General features: G+C 39.2%; 1 long non-coding RNA gene across 1 annotated transcript in view; it reads left to right on the top strand.

The window, feature by feature from the left end:
- Nucleotides 1-11,516, top strand: part of LOC134416700 (uncharacterized) — an 88,371-nt gene extending 76,855 nt beyond the window's left edge. The window contains exon 3 of the long non-coding RNA XR_010027335.1: nucleotides 11,413-11,516. This is a non-coding gene — a long non-coding RNA (uncharacterized LOC134416700). The remainder of the gene's footprint in view (nucleotides 1-11,412) is intronic.
- Nucleotides 11,517-14,543: the final 3,027 nt, after the last annotated feature.

The following is a 14,543-nucleotide window of genomic DNA, read 5'->3' as shown; positions in this document are numbered from 1 at the left end:
CACATTAAGGGATAGCAGCAGGAAGATGGGTGTCTTCCCTCACCAGTGTAGTCATTGAAGAGAACTAAATTTAAGTAGGTTACCTCTACTTAAGGTTAAACAGTAGTTCATTCTTTACAAACAAAGCCTCAGTTTTTGTAAAAACAATGTTTTATATGAAGAGGATCAGAAATTCTTTCTTGAGCTTTCATACAAAGGATGCATTGTTCTGATTTATCCATTTCCTGGAATACATGAAAGACAGAATAATACAGCTTTGTGGTACTTTCTAGGAGCTAGGAAAAAACCCCCAACCCAAACCAATAAATAATCTAAGTCTATTCTGTTAGATGTTTAGATTCATTACCTAATGTCAGAGTTTGGAGAAAAGAGTTAATTTCCAATTCATTAATATTTACTTTTTCAGTATTCAAGTGCCAAAAGAAAAATCCAAAAATATAAGAAAGCATTCACTAAAGGGGCTACTTTGTAAAACTTGGTCAGCATTGAAAATAACTGGTTTCAAACTTCCTTTGTGAAGTGAATCACAGCAAATATATTCCCTTGTTCTAGTGGTTTCATCTTCTGAAATTGTGATATAACTGCAGTTTGCAGTAGATGAAGTATCTGTGTGTTCAATACAACTTTTTCTTGATCATGTACTTCACAAAAGTTCTCATAACTGGGCTTAGCTACTTTAATTGGTTTTATGCTTCCCTTTTGCAGCCTCTCCCCTTATTCTGCTCTCTGGACCCTTAACAACTTTTCTTCCAAGCACACCAATATTTATGGTGTGCCCTAAAGGACAATGTCCCTTAAAAACATATTCATAAAAGTTAGTACAATCCTAAAGTACAATGAGTTCAAAAGAAAAACAATCTGGAAATGAGCTTTAAGATGAATACTTTAGAGTCGTTATCTGAGGTACACTGGCAGTCTCTAATGAGACATTTGTAATTTAATTGTGTCATGGAGAAACTATAAATTCCCCCAGAACCCACATCCAAGTTGTTTTTCTAATGAAGATAAAGTAACTCACATACCAAAAATCTTTTGAATACACTATAACTTCTTCCAAAAAGATAAAGAGAGCCTATATCCTATTTATGTCACTATACTCAATTGCATAACAGAGCTTACAACAAGTAGGATAGAGGGCAGGAGTCAGTCTATAATAATTCAATACTCTGTGATTCTTTACATTTCTCTTTTAATCACATAATAATCTGGGGGAGACCAGTTCATATCAATACTAGAAAAGAAGAAGAAAATACCAGAATTGCAAATGATCATTCTAAAGAATCTTTATGTGGGATTATATAGATACTTCCTCCAGGGAAGAAATTGTTCTAATATTGCATGACTAAGCCATTCCTACATCAGACTTCTATGGCATTTGTATAGATTTTTATACCTCAATTAATAAAAAAATGCTGCCTACTCACTCCAAGTTCTTAAATAAATTAGAGCAAGGTCAACTTTTAGATATGGAAATAACTTGTGCAATTCACCCACTTGATCATAACAATGAGCCCTCTGGGTCCCTCAGCTGGAATGGTGTATTTACTTCTCTTGCAGATTTAAGCAACTTCTTTATGCCACGGTTTTGTTTATTAAATTGTGCAGGAGATAATCTCCAAAGTTCCAACTTATTGGGAGAACTTCCTCAAGCATTGAAAACTTTGAAATTAAAGCAGCTTCTAAAATCAAAACTAGAATTTAACAGCTATCTAAGCTTTCAAGTTTTAGGCAAAGTAGGAAATAAAATGAAGGAGTGAAAGATAGAGGAAGAAGAATAATATTTTATGTTCTAATTTTACAGTAAATATTGCAAAAATACCAAATCGTACAAGAACCTGCTTTTGACCATTTACCTCATTTCTCAAATTCAGGCAAGGTAACTTGAAAACTGATCTAAATACAGGACAGGGAGTGATAATTTTTGTATTTCTGTTCTGTTGTCAATATAAACAGTCTCTGTTTTTTAGGAAAAGGTATCTCACCGTGAAATAGGTTTTCAAAAGCCAATCTGAAATTTCTCATTGAGTCTGTAACATCAGCCTGAGTATCTGAGGCTGCCACCCCTGCAGTGCAAGGTCTCAGATGAAAGATACAAAACTCCTCTTCAAAAGCAACCCCAATATATATTTTTCCCATTTTTGGAACCATTTTAGATTTTTTCACTCCCAATAGATGAATCTTTTATTATGCGTTCTCCCATCTGAAGATGAGTAATTTTATCAATAAAGAGCAATAACAACCAAATCATTAAAAAACCCCAAAACCCTCCATCTAAAAGATTTTTAATTGAAAATGAGTTTAGCAAGATTCCTTCCAAACTCCATGAAGAGTACGATGATAACATTTTCCATGAATCAATTTAATTTTCTATTCCAGAAAGTACATACAGATTGCAGTGTACTCTACTGAAACCTGAAACAAGAGAAAATTAAACCATTATGTATAGAATCACAGAAACTTAAAGTAATTTAGGTTGGAAAAGACCTTTGAGATCATCAAGCCCAACCATTTACACTGCACTGCCAAGCCCATCGCAATACTATGTCCTGAAGAGCCACATCTGCAAGTCTCTTAAATTCTTTCAAGGTTGGTGACTCAACCACTTCCCTGGGCAACCTGTTCAATTCTTTCAGTGAATGATTTTGTCCTTGTATCTGATCTAAACCTCCCTTGGTGCAACTTGAGGCCATTTCTTCTTGTCCTGTGACTCATTCCTTGGGAGAACAGACTGACCCCCACATCACTACAACCTCCTGTCAGGCAATTCTAGAGAACCATAAGGTCTCCCCTGAGCCTTCTTTCTCTAAGCTAAACATTCCAGCCCCCTCAGTCACTCCTGATTTGCAAGATTTGTGCTCCAGATCGTTCACCAGCTCTTTTGCCCTTCTCTGGACATGGTCTATCACCTCGTGTCTTTCTTGAAGTGAGGGGCACAAAACTGAGCGCAGGATTCAAGGTGTGGTCTCACCAGTGCCACGTGCAGGGGACAATCATGGCCAAGGTCCAGCTGGCCACACTCTTGCTGATACAGACCAAGGTGGCATTGTCCTTCTTGGCCACCTGGGCACACTGATGGCTCATGGTCAGCCAGCTTTTGACCGGCACCCCAGGTCCCCTCCTGCCAGGCAGCTTTCCAGACACTCTGTCCCAGACTGTAGCATTGCAACGAGTTGTTGTGATCCTCTAGGGTTATGTGAAAACTGGTCAGGAAAGTTACAACCCTTTGACAATTCTGATGTGATTCTTCAATGCCTAATGCCTTGTGGAGTCGTGTACAGGCCTGTCTAAGGAATATGGAAGCTGAGGAATGCAATAATGACTGTATTTCATATTAACTTTTTGTGAAAATAGAAGAATATGCTTTCTAGTCAGTTCAATGTGTTAGGGCTCACATTGCAAATAGCTACATTAAATTTTAACACCTTAATTTTACAGGAAGCTAGGTTGGACAATACAGTTGCTTTTCAGGATTTAAAAATCTAGGATCCGTGGAGTAAATATCTCAATTGAGTTCAAGTGAATGGAAACAAATTCTAATGCAGCTGGAATGGATAGGAATTTGCAGGAAATACAGTCCAGTATACACCAGAAAAGGAATGGGTTGTTTCAAATAAAAGTTTGTGTGACTTGTTGCTAATTCCAAAGAAAGAGGTTACAGCTTGCAGATGAGGCACGGGCTGTAAACTATTCAGGATGACTTTCATTGCTCAGAGGGTATAATTAAAACTATGAAGCAAACTGCCAAAATCTACAATAGAAGTGAATAGTATACACCAGGTCAAAAGGGATCTGGAGTCATTTCTGGAAGAAGAGACAGTGCACAGCTGTTAGCTTGAGTTTTTAAGGGTGAAGATGATCAGTTACCATATGAATTGATTGGTATTTCCTGGACATGTTCTGTTAGAATTAAAAGTCTTCTCTTGTGGCTTCATGTGTCATTGTTTGTTTCTGGCAGCTGCATCCACTCAGAAGTAAATGTCTTCCATTGACTGGAAGTGTATATTGATGCGCAAAATTTCTGAAGTTATCAGAGAAAATGCCTTGGTGCGAAGGAATTTTCCTGATTTTTCCAGGACATAATTCAGATTAGACAAAAAAAGGATGGGTACCTAACTCTGCAGTTGGGAGTTTTACCTGGTGCCTAGATCTAGGAGCATGGATCTAACCAATTGCATACACCTGTCTGTGCAAATAATGTCCAAACAACTGCATACACCCTTTCAGTCTGACTGGCTCTACAGTCTCTGTGGTGTAATGTACCTGTAAGAGAAGGGATTACCACTTCTGTGACAATTATGAAATCACTAGAACTACTGATGTGACTTCAAAAAGTGTATTTCCATACTGCTGGCACAGAAGAAGACATGCTCTCAAGGAGGAGGTACTGGGGTGAAAAGAAATTTTAAGCATTTGGATTTATTGGAGTAACTCTTGGAGCCCTCTGTAGAAACTGAGGGCTAAGAAGCCCTGCCTGCTCCATAGCATGCCTTGAGCTCCCACTTATCTGGAGCTACAAATCACTGCTGCACCTCTTCAGCAGGGCTTTCTTCAGCAGACATAAGCAGCAGGTGTGGGGGAATTTGTAAGCCTGGGTCACACCCACCCTTTCCACTCTCTTTAACATGGAGCAGCAACTCACTTTCACAGCACCAAGCCAGGAACACCAAGGGTGGAAGGTGAAGTTTTTTGAATACTGAACAAGTTACCTGGGACACAACTGCAGTACAACATGAAATCTGCTCACACCAGAGCAGCAGCACAAAGAAGGTCTTAGGCTTCCTCTGCTCTCACTGGCACTGTGTACCCAGTGCAAAGAGGAAACATTTACTTCTGGCTTAGTCCCAAATTTGCAGGGCCCTGGGAAAAAGAAGTATCATGCAGAAACATCTTATGTGGATAATCCTGGTGCTATGCAGCCACTCTATTTTATACCTCTTTACTCAGAGGGGTTTATAAAATTTACGTCATATTAGTATCCAACCTATATAAGGAAAAAGCCCACGGATAACCAACTTTGCTCCTAGACTTTTTTTTTCAGTATAATCTGAGTCATCCTTTTCAGATGTAGGAGAAACAGAAATTCTCATTGGAATAGACCCAGGGAAGTTGCCTCAGTCTTCTCTCCACTCCCTCACAGGTTTTCCTAGGCTCTCCATAAATATAGCAGGACATTGTCCATACTTCAAAGGGGTTTTAATCTAAATATTATCAGAGATTTAACAGAAATCCAAAAGTTTCAAAATTTTCCTGCTTCACATACCACATGGATTACTAGTGTCACAGCTCTGTTTGAAACAACTTGAACTGCACAGGTTAAGACTCCCATGGGGCTGGGTCACATGTAAAACCATTGAATACTCTCAAGGATTGATTTTTAAAGGAGTTTATGATTTGTGCAAAGTGCTTCTGTCCCTATTTTCTATCTACCAGTTCTTCAAATATACTGTTACTGACTGGAAGAAGACACCTCAGAGGGGCAAACAACAGAAATTACAAACTGTGTTGTCAATTATCAGCTGGGTGGCTGATGCATGACTGTTATGCTGAGCTGAGCCCTGGCTCTTAGTCATTGCAGTTGGCTTGAATCAGTAATCCTTCCCATTCTAGCCCTAATTACAGAGTAACATTTGTAAACATGGCACTAAACTGTGTATGGATTTCCCTGATTTTCATTTGTCATTCCTTATGCCCAGAGGTTTAGTTAATTGTCTTTCGTGGTTCATGACTGACCCTTTATGAAGCAGATGAAATATAGATTTCCTTGGAAACACCTGGCAAACTTACCACTAGCTTGAATAGAGCTGGGATTGGTTTCCCATCACTGGAATTTTGAGGATTTTTTGTTTGTTTGTATGTTATTTGGATTCAATATTTCCTGTTCGTGGCATGTCGATGAAACATTTTCTATTAAGAAAATAATGCCTTGGCATGAATCTTTTAATAAACTTTGGTACTTACTTTAAACTACAGTTTCTTTTTTTTTTTTGAAAAGTATTCAATGGAAAATGTTCAGGTCTTTCTTCTGCACTGAATTCACCAAACAAAAAAAAAAAAAAAAGAAAAAAAAAAAGAGAAGACCTGTAGAGGAGACACTAAACTACTGCAAAGAGACTGAGCTTTTCTCTGGTCTTGGTTCCATTTCAGCTCTAAGCACTCTGGCAAATCTTGTATCTTAAACACTTGGCCCAGCGCCTTGGCTGAAGAGATGTTTTTGTGTGTTAGGCCTCCATGTTTAAAAATATATTTGTGTCAACACCAGGTGGCTTTGGTTGTTTATTGATCTCACAAAGAAAAGATCCTACCAAGTCCTCTAATACTTAAAAACCTTTGCAATGAGAAAGTTTTCCAGATATGGTTAAAGCTCCTAAATTGTCACAAGGAACATCAGTACTATTTTATGGAGCTGGTATTATATGATGGTAAAACTTTACTTAGAAGGATTAGATTAATCTTCACTTGGAAGTGCTTGATTTTGGTACTCTTGTATCCAAGACTGTTAAGTGGTTTTTGTTTTGTTTTGTTTTTAAATCTTCCTTTGTTAGTTTGTCCATAGAACAGCGAAATTGAACAATTCTGAAAAAGCAGTCTGGAACAGCAGTTCAACTTGATAGGGCATTGAGATTAAAAGATCTACAAGAATACTCTTATTCTGAAGGGCTGATGTCAATCCTCTTTTGATTTACAGCAGTTACTTATTTGTCCATTTTAACCATAATCAGGGCATCTATAATCCTACCTGGGATTTTCTGATCTAGAAACCAAGTACAAAAGAACATGCTTCTTTGTGGAGATGTCTGATCTGAAGGTAGACTGCACACATGCATTAAATCTGAGGCTTTCAAAGTACACCAGATTTTGTGCCTAAGTGTAAACGAGCCGTATAGATCAAGTGCAATTAAACTGATACTGCCAGGAGTTGTTGGAGTCACTGGGAGGACTGGTATATCCAATCTGCTCTTGCATGGCCAAGGAGGCCCAGGGCTCTGAAGAGCGAGACGCCTAGGTAGGAGGGAGATAAGATTCCCCTGGCCTCAAAGATGCCCAGGAATCCTGAGCAAGTCCAAAATTCACTATTATTTTTCCTAGACAACACTTCTGGGTGAGTTTTCATGGTGGCCTTTCTTGCTGCAGTGCTCAGAGTCTCCTTGCTGGGCTGATGTTTCTGGAGACCTGTGAGGCTCTGCCTCATCTCCTGATCTCCTCTTGAGCAAGTGGGGTTCACAGCTTTCTGCTCCTGTGATCTGCTGAGGCTCATGGTGACTCCCCAGTTGCTTCTCTGAGGTGGGGAGTAGGCTGGTTGTCTTCAGCATGGGAGTTTGTCTGTTTGTCAAGGGCCCAGGAGTGCTGCAGGAGGAAAACATCGGAGCTAATGCACACTGCTCATTTTCTATATTTCTTCCACATGATTGCTGGCAGATGTGACCCGTGACAAATCCTTGAAATATGGCTGTGCAGACAGAGATGGGACAGATCCAAGGGTAAAAAGCCTGTGCTTGGGAGATGCTGTGCTGTGACAGATTGCATGAGTTCAGATGTATCTCTCTCCCATCTCATGTTTGCCATTGCTTACTTAGAGGAAAGCAGAACTGCTAAAGAGAGCGGCTGGGCAGGATTCATTTCCTTACTCCCAAAACCTATGGAGAGGGGAAACACATGCTACTCCAAACACTAAAGCTCTCCTAACAATATGGATCATTTGAGACTGAGGAGTGGAGCTGAAATGACAGAGATAGTTTGTGCCAGAAGTGCATTTTTTGTGAATGCTGAAATCCTGACATTCCTGGCTAGCCCAATATAAATATGGCCACCCAAGTGCTGTGCCATTACTTGAGTTCATCTGCAGAGTAGCTGTTATGTGGTTTCTTTGGCAGTCCAGTGATTCCTTGAACTGAAAGAGAACCATGGCCTCGTTCTCTGTGGCTGCTGTGTGGGGGCCAGCATTATGAAAAAACCCAAACATGCCATGACCCTGTGAGAGCACACGGGCCTGCACATCCTTGTCAGCGTGTGGCAATTCAGTGCTTGAAGATTTCCTGCACTGGAGCTGGCCTCTGTCCTCCCTGCCTGCAGGGCTACAGTGAGACCTGACCTGGGAACTGATTTCCCTGTCCTCCCTCCTAAAAGACAAACAATTTCTCACAAGTGTAACGAGAGGAAGAGGCAGCACATTTATATTAAGCTTGCACTTGGCTGGGTGTGTTTATGCTTTGTTTCTAAAGACTGGACTGGGCACATTAGTAACTAGGGCAGGACAAAGTTCAGTTTGTATGATGCCAAGAGGGCTGTGGGGGAAGATGACCTGGAGGCTGATACTGAGGCTCCTCCCTGGGAATTTTATTTTTTTAATATTTGCAGTTTGTCGTAATTTTGTCCCTCCCAAGGGAAATAATTTGCTCCACTCAGGACATTTCATAAGACCCAAAGAGAAGTTCTTACTTCGCTGAGAGACAACAGAGAGGAATAAACACAATATCCCATAACAGCAAAGAAAATGTCATAAATTTCTGTTTGGATCCGAGGTAGGAATTTTTCCAGAGAAAGAGGAAGCTCCCTCTCTATTAAGATCTGGCAAAAGAAAATGCCAACACCCTTCTTTGAAATGAAAAGGAAAAAGCGGCAGAAATGAAGTGGAACTCATGGGCTCTGGCCTTCCTTCAGGTTCTTGCCTAAGCTTTTCACACTACTTGGGAGTATTTTAGTCTCTTCTGCCATAATATAGGCGTCAAATATCAGCCCATACTGTGTTTATGGTTAATGGATTGTACTGCTGCACTGTCAAACCTCAGGGGTTTATTAAACACAAGCCAGTGTGGGAACAGGGGAGTGAAGGGAATTTCACTGTTTCAGCCTAGTGAAAAGGCAATATTTAAAGATTATCAAAAGTATTTAGAAATGCATTAAGAATTTAGAAATTCATATTTTTAGATCCAAATTCATTAACCTGAAAGGCTCATTGTATCTTTGACACTAAACCCCTATAGGGATTAAAAAAAAAAAGAATTAACTGTAGTTTAGGAGTCAGGACTGCAGCATGACATTCAGAGGTACAATTCACCCTTTGTGATTAGGGCTTACACTTCTGAGCTGCTTCGGCACAAATTAGCTCTGCTACTCAGCCAGCACGTATGTGGGGTGGAGGCAGATGACACCTCAACTTAAAGCCCCCACAGGCAAGATGAAATGCTAGCAGGGAGCCAGGGCTTCTGTCCATTCTCACAGCTTCCCTGGCTGGAGCAGGGCCAGCTTTTCCAACCTCTGACTACCTTCTTCAGTCCAATCCCATGGCATTTTCTCTTTGTTCAGTGCTGTGCTGCAGCCTTAAGACAATGGAGAGGTTGCCAGAGAGAACAGGGCCAGCTCAGGGCCTGCTTTGTTCTCTAGCACCAAAAAATTCACTGCCCAGGGTCCTTCCAGCACACTGATCTCCAAGAGGGCCATGTTGTCCAATGGCAGGGTGTCAGGACTTAACTGCAGGTTGCTTTTGGACTTCTGAGGCTCCTGCTCACCACCTGGTCATCAACAAAGTCTGGCCTAATCTGAGCCCCTCAGTGATGTTTTCACCTCCAAGATCCCAGTCAATGTAGAAAATGTTCTTGCCCCCAAAAGAGATGAACACGAGCATGTCAAAAATATCACATCTATGCAAGCAGGCATGCAGGTATGTAAGGATGTGTATAAACTTTCCCTTTGAGAGCTGTGCTGGGGATGGAAAAGTTTGCAGGCCCTGCAATGGAGCAGTGCCGTCAGGCGAGAGAAAAATAGGAAAGTACAGCAGCTGCAAATCCTCATACAACATCTCACTTAAAATGTCATGTGTGCTACTTGGTTTAAATTGTCACCCCTCCAGCAACCACAAACAATGCAGAAACAGCAGATGTGTTTTCTATTTAGAATTAAACAGTTTATTTCAACCACTGTCATTGTTACAGAGGGAAAATAAATAAATATCCATGTTAATGTAAACTTCAAAAGGTACTTTCTGGCATGAATGGCTATTCTGAATCCAGATTTCACTGAGAAAACTAGGATTTGACCATAGATTTATATTTAATTTTTTAAATTATTTTTCTAATAGGGATGCTGGCAGCTCAGCACGTAGTAAAACTTAGACTGGTCAAAAAGATTTTTTGGCCAGATATAGCATCCAATAAGTCATGTCATTTGGACTTAATGGTCCAGAAAATTTAAGTAAACATCATAAATGTCTTTTGTTATTAAACTTTCCATTGAAACATTTTGTTTAACTCTTTCTTAATGGAGAGTAAAGATGACATTTGGGGCATATATTTACCCACATGATAATCCAAGAGTCACCTCATTGAAATTAAAAGATTGGCCATATTCTCAACCTAGTTAAGCACTCAGCAATTAAAATGATAGCTGGTGTGAGCATGTTTTCCAGAGAAGTTAAACTAATGATGAATTTGACCTTTAGAGGTCAAGGTCAATTTAGTGTACAACTCTTAGTTTTATAGTTCTATCCCTACTTGTAGGGGCAAGAAGCATCTGAAGCAAGAGTGACCATATGAATATTATTACATCTTTTTTGTTTTTAAGAGGAGACACTCTTTGTAAGGGCTGTTGCTGAGTAATGTGGTTGGGATAGGCGTTAGGAAAATACAGTCGTTTTGTACAAAAAGCAAAAGTACAGTTTCATTTAATCATCAATGCCCTCTTACATCAATGCTTACATTTAAGACACAAAAACAAAGCAGAACTCTGTCTAGTTGTGAATATATTTTGTCTAAATGAAGCTTGATTTGTTTCCACAGCCCAAGGAAGGTTCCAAAGCTGAGTATCACTGTGTTCCTCTGTGTGTGACACGGCCTTCACCAATACCTTTCTTGTGTTTGATTTGCAGCCAATATTTTAGGACCTCACCAGCCAGCTTGTTTCCAGATTTTGTATTTTCACAAAGAGTTTTTTGTCTTTAGGCAACCAGAACCACAAATGTTTCTGCTACTCCTCCCGACTGAAACGGGCAATAGAGGGGCACGTGTGACCAGCAGTCAGCTGCAAAGCTTTAACTTCCAGTAGTAGATTCTCTTCTCACTTCTCTGAGCAATTGCCCCTAAAACTGAGATTAAATTGCCTCCCTTTATTACTTGAATATACTAGTCAATAGAGTTTCTGTGTATGAGGTACAAACACTTTATCTTCTCATCTGCCTCTGTTAGCTGTCCTGAGGAGAGGTAACATGCATGTAGGCAAGGGCAGAGCTGATTTCAAGGAAGCACACTTCTGATCTCATCACTGCTCACTGAAGTTAAATCTGCAAAAATTAGTGAAATCTCTTGGAATTAAAACATCAAGGCTTGGCTGTGCTTTGGGCATCTCTGTTAGTGATTTTCTGTCAACCCAGCCAATTTGTCTGTCTTAACTCCTTTTCTGGTTTATGTGACCTGAATATAGATCAGAAAGAGTTTTCTGAACATGATATTGCACCTGAACAGTTCTGCTGAAGCAAAAGATCTGGATCAAGATTCCTGAATAATCCATGGGCAGACAATTTCAATGTGCAATGACAATATCTACGGGAGGAATTACACAGAAAAAGGTAATATTTAGTTTCTGCCTTGCATTTCTACCAAGCTAATTTTGAAGTGTAAATGATCCCACAGAGATTACATATTTGCCCAGAGGACGAAATACACTCCTTTATTTTAAGACTGAACAGCACAATTGAAGAAACGTAATAAAAATGGAATGGACACAAATCTGTTACTAAATGGAACTGAGGAGTGCATCACTTAATTAAGTGCATCACTGAACAACAAAGGCCTTTGGTTCTTAACACCATCTTAACTGTTCATACTCATAAGCATCCATAAATTCTTCTAGCAGTTGGATTGTATGTTTGCACAGATATCTGTTTGTTTCTATATTAATATTATTCTGCCTTCCAGCATTTACTGGGCTAAAGTTTGAGTGAAGGCTTGTGGGGAAAATTACGGTTAAAGAGGCCATGTATTTTTTATATGCTTCTGCACAATTTAAAATTGATTTGCAGCAGCCCAGACACTTGAGCAGATAAATCTGAAGCCAGTATAATTTTCTTATTGTTTGCTTTTCTTTTCATTAATCCTCATATGAGATCATTTTAGCTCTTCACTCTTTAGGGATCTTGAGGTCAGACCAAGGAAACTTCCAAAGCAATATGAAGTTCATACTAAAACAATTCTATCAGACAGAAAAGCCAAATGCTAATGTTATCTACATGTCAGAGAATATGGATAAGTTCTTACAGCATTTCTTTGGCAAAATGGATTTGCTTCCTTACTGCGGAAGTCATGCTATTGCTATTAGTCTCAACAGAAACAAAACCAGATTCTGACTCAACTGTTTCTGTTTCATAAAGGGAAAAAAAATGCCTTTTAAGAGCTAGAGAATAAGGAAATGCAAATATCTGATTTGGTTCTTTTTCTCTTTGTGAGCTACCTGGGAAAACAGATTATTTGCTGAGACTATTTTATTTTCTTAGCTTGTTTGCTACATTGAATTATGCAATTATTTATGCCTTTTCGAGAGATACTTTGGCATATTTAACTGTGCAACAACATTTATTCTAATGGAGATCGTGCCAAAGTTTGGCTGTCTTTATTCAATGAATAATTCTGAGACTTCTATTTCCAAGGTCAACACAATTCAATATGCTGTACTTGAATATTCTGTGATATCAAATAAAACATTTAATATTGCTTTTACATCCTTTTCTCAGTGAACATGGATGGTGGCAAATTTATTCAGCAGAAGAAAAATCATGACTGTAAAACTGGCCAATCTGAAATTTATTCAGTTTTTTTTTTTTTTTTTTTTTTTTTTTTTTTTGTGTGTGTAGTAAAGCAAACTAATTGGTAGTAGGTCTGTAGTTTCAGACTTACTGAGCTTCTGTCTCAATACAGGGTACTTGCCTCTATGCAGGTCAACCATAGTTTGTTGAAATCATGCCAAATAGATAAAGGTATCTGTGAGGCAGACTTAGGGGGTAAGACAACTTTATTCAATGTAATCTTTCTTTTTATTTTATTTTATTTTAATAACTTTATCAATATTTTAAGACAGATATAAGTATTAGGATTCCCCAAGTGCCTTCTTCAAAGTGTTTTTCTCTGTGGTGAGTGACTGTCTTAAAATAAGGGCAAGAACTGCTTTCACCACTGCAGTGTTATTTCTCAGGAATCAGAGGATGAAACCTTTACTTTCCACCTGGGAAGACAGGATCTTCACCCTCACACCAATACTGAAATAACTGCTTAAAATTCTGGTTTCTTCAGAATCCTGAACTTGGAATCTTGACTCATGTTGCCGCCTCATTCCTAATTTCAGCCTTCTGTATCTTCCTTTTAGGGACTGTAAGCATCCTTTCCTGGCAGAGCTGACAACAGCCATCACACCCCTCACTTGCTTCTCATATCAACAGGAACTCTGCTCAAGAATAGAAATTTCCCTTACATTGAAATGGGTGCCCAGACAAGGCAGAGAGGGCAGAGCCCTCTGCACCTCCTAGGAATGAGGCAGGATAGCAGGTGTTCAGAAGCAAAGGTCACAACTTATACTGAATATCTACTACCTCCTCTTAAAAAAATAGAGAACATGATTTGGTTCTGATTTCTTTTATAGACAATTTTAAGTCAATTTAACCAGACATCTTAAGATATCTTTTTCTTCAGCTGATGATGGGAAACAAAAGTTTCATGATCATTTCTGTCTAGCCACATGCCCCTATCACAATAAAATATCGGCTTTGCAATGGAGGAAAATGCACCTTGTGATACAAGAGAAGACAAAGTTAAAGGAGATGAAAGTAGGAATGAGGAGGAAAGAATGAAAAGACTTCAATGGTTAACATTTTAAAAATGTTCAGTGTAGGAGGTGAAAACAAGGGACGATGCATATGATGACGGTACTTGTCATCCTATAAATAAGGTTATGAAATGGTTTTGTTATCAAATGATCAAATTAATTAGACCCTCGTGTAATACAATGATACTTTTGGGATGGTTGTATTCTGTGATTATGGCAGGTCAGGGTCATTAAGAACCCCAAGGCAACACCTATATTTTCCTGAGAATTTCTTTCACTAATGGGCAAACTCTATTATGGCTGCTTAAGTTGAAAATAAAAGAAGTGTTGTCAAGACTGAACTGTTGCATCTTTCAAAATAAGGCTTAGCCATGCTCCAATGTCTTTCAAACTATGAATGGGAAGGGAAGGAAGCTCTAGGTGTGAACAGTATAAAAAAAGCTGCCTCAGACAGATCTCAGCCAAGAAAGAAGAATTGCCCTCTCGGTCTGTCTTTCTGGTGGCTGCTGTGGGTAATTGGGGTTTTTTTCTGACATTAACTTCTTGTAGTTTGCTCTAGGGCTTTCTCATTGATTTGTTGTACCCAAGCTTTTCAGTTATTTAGATATATATGTAAGTACTGCAGCAGGAGAGTTCTGTTTTACTCAGCTTACTCCATGGTCTGACTGAGCTTTGTTTCTCAGCACCTGGCAAGCCATCATCACTCCAGGAAACATTAGCAACACCCACATCAGTCATGA

Source organism: Melospiza melodia, chromosome 3, assembly GCF_035770615.1.
Source record: "Melospiza melodia melodia isolate bMelMel2 chromosome 3, bMelMel2.pri, whole genome shotgun sequence".
NCBI classification, from domain to species: Eukaryota; Metazoa; Chordata; class Aves; order Passeriformes; family Passerellidae; genus Melospiza; species Melospiza melodia.
This window is presented reverse-complemented; position numbering and strand designations above follow the sequence as displayed.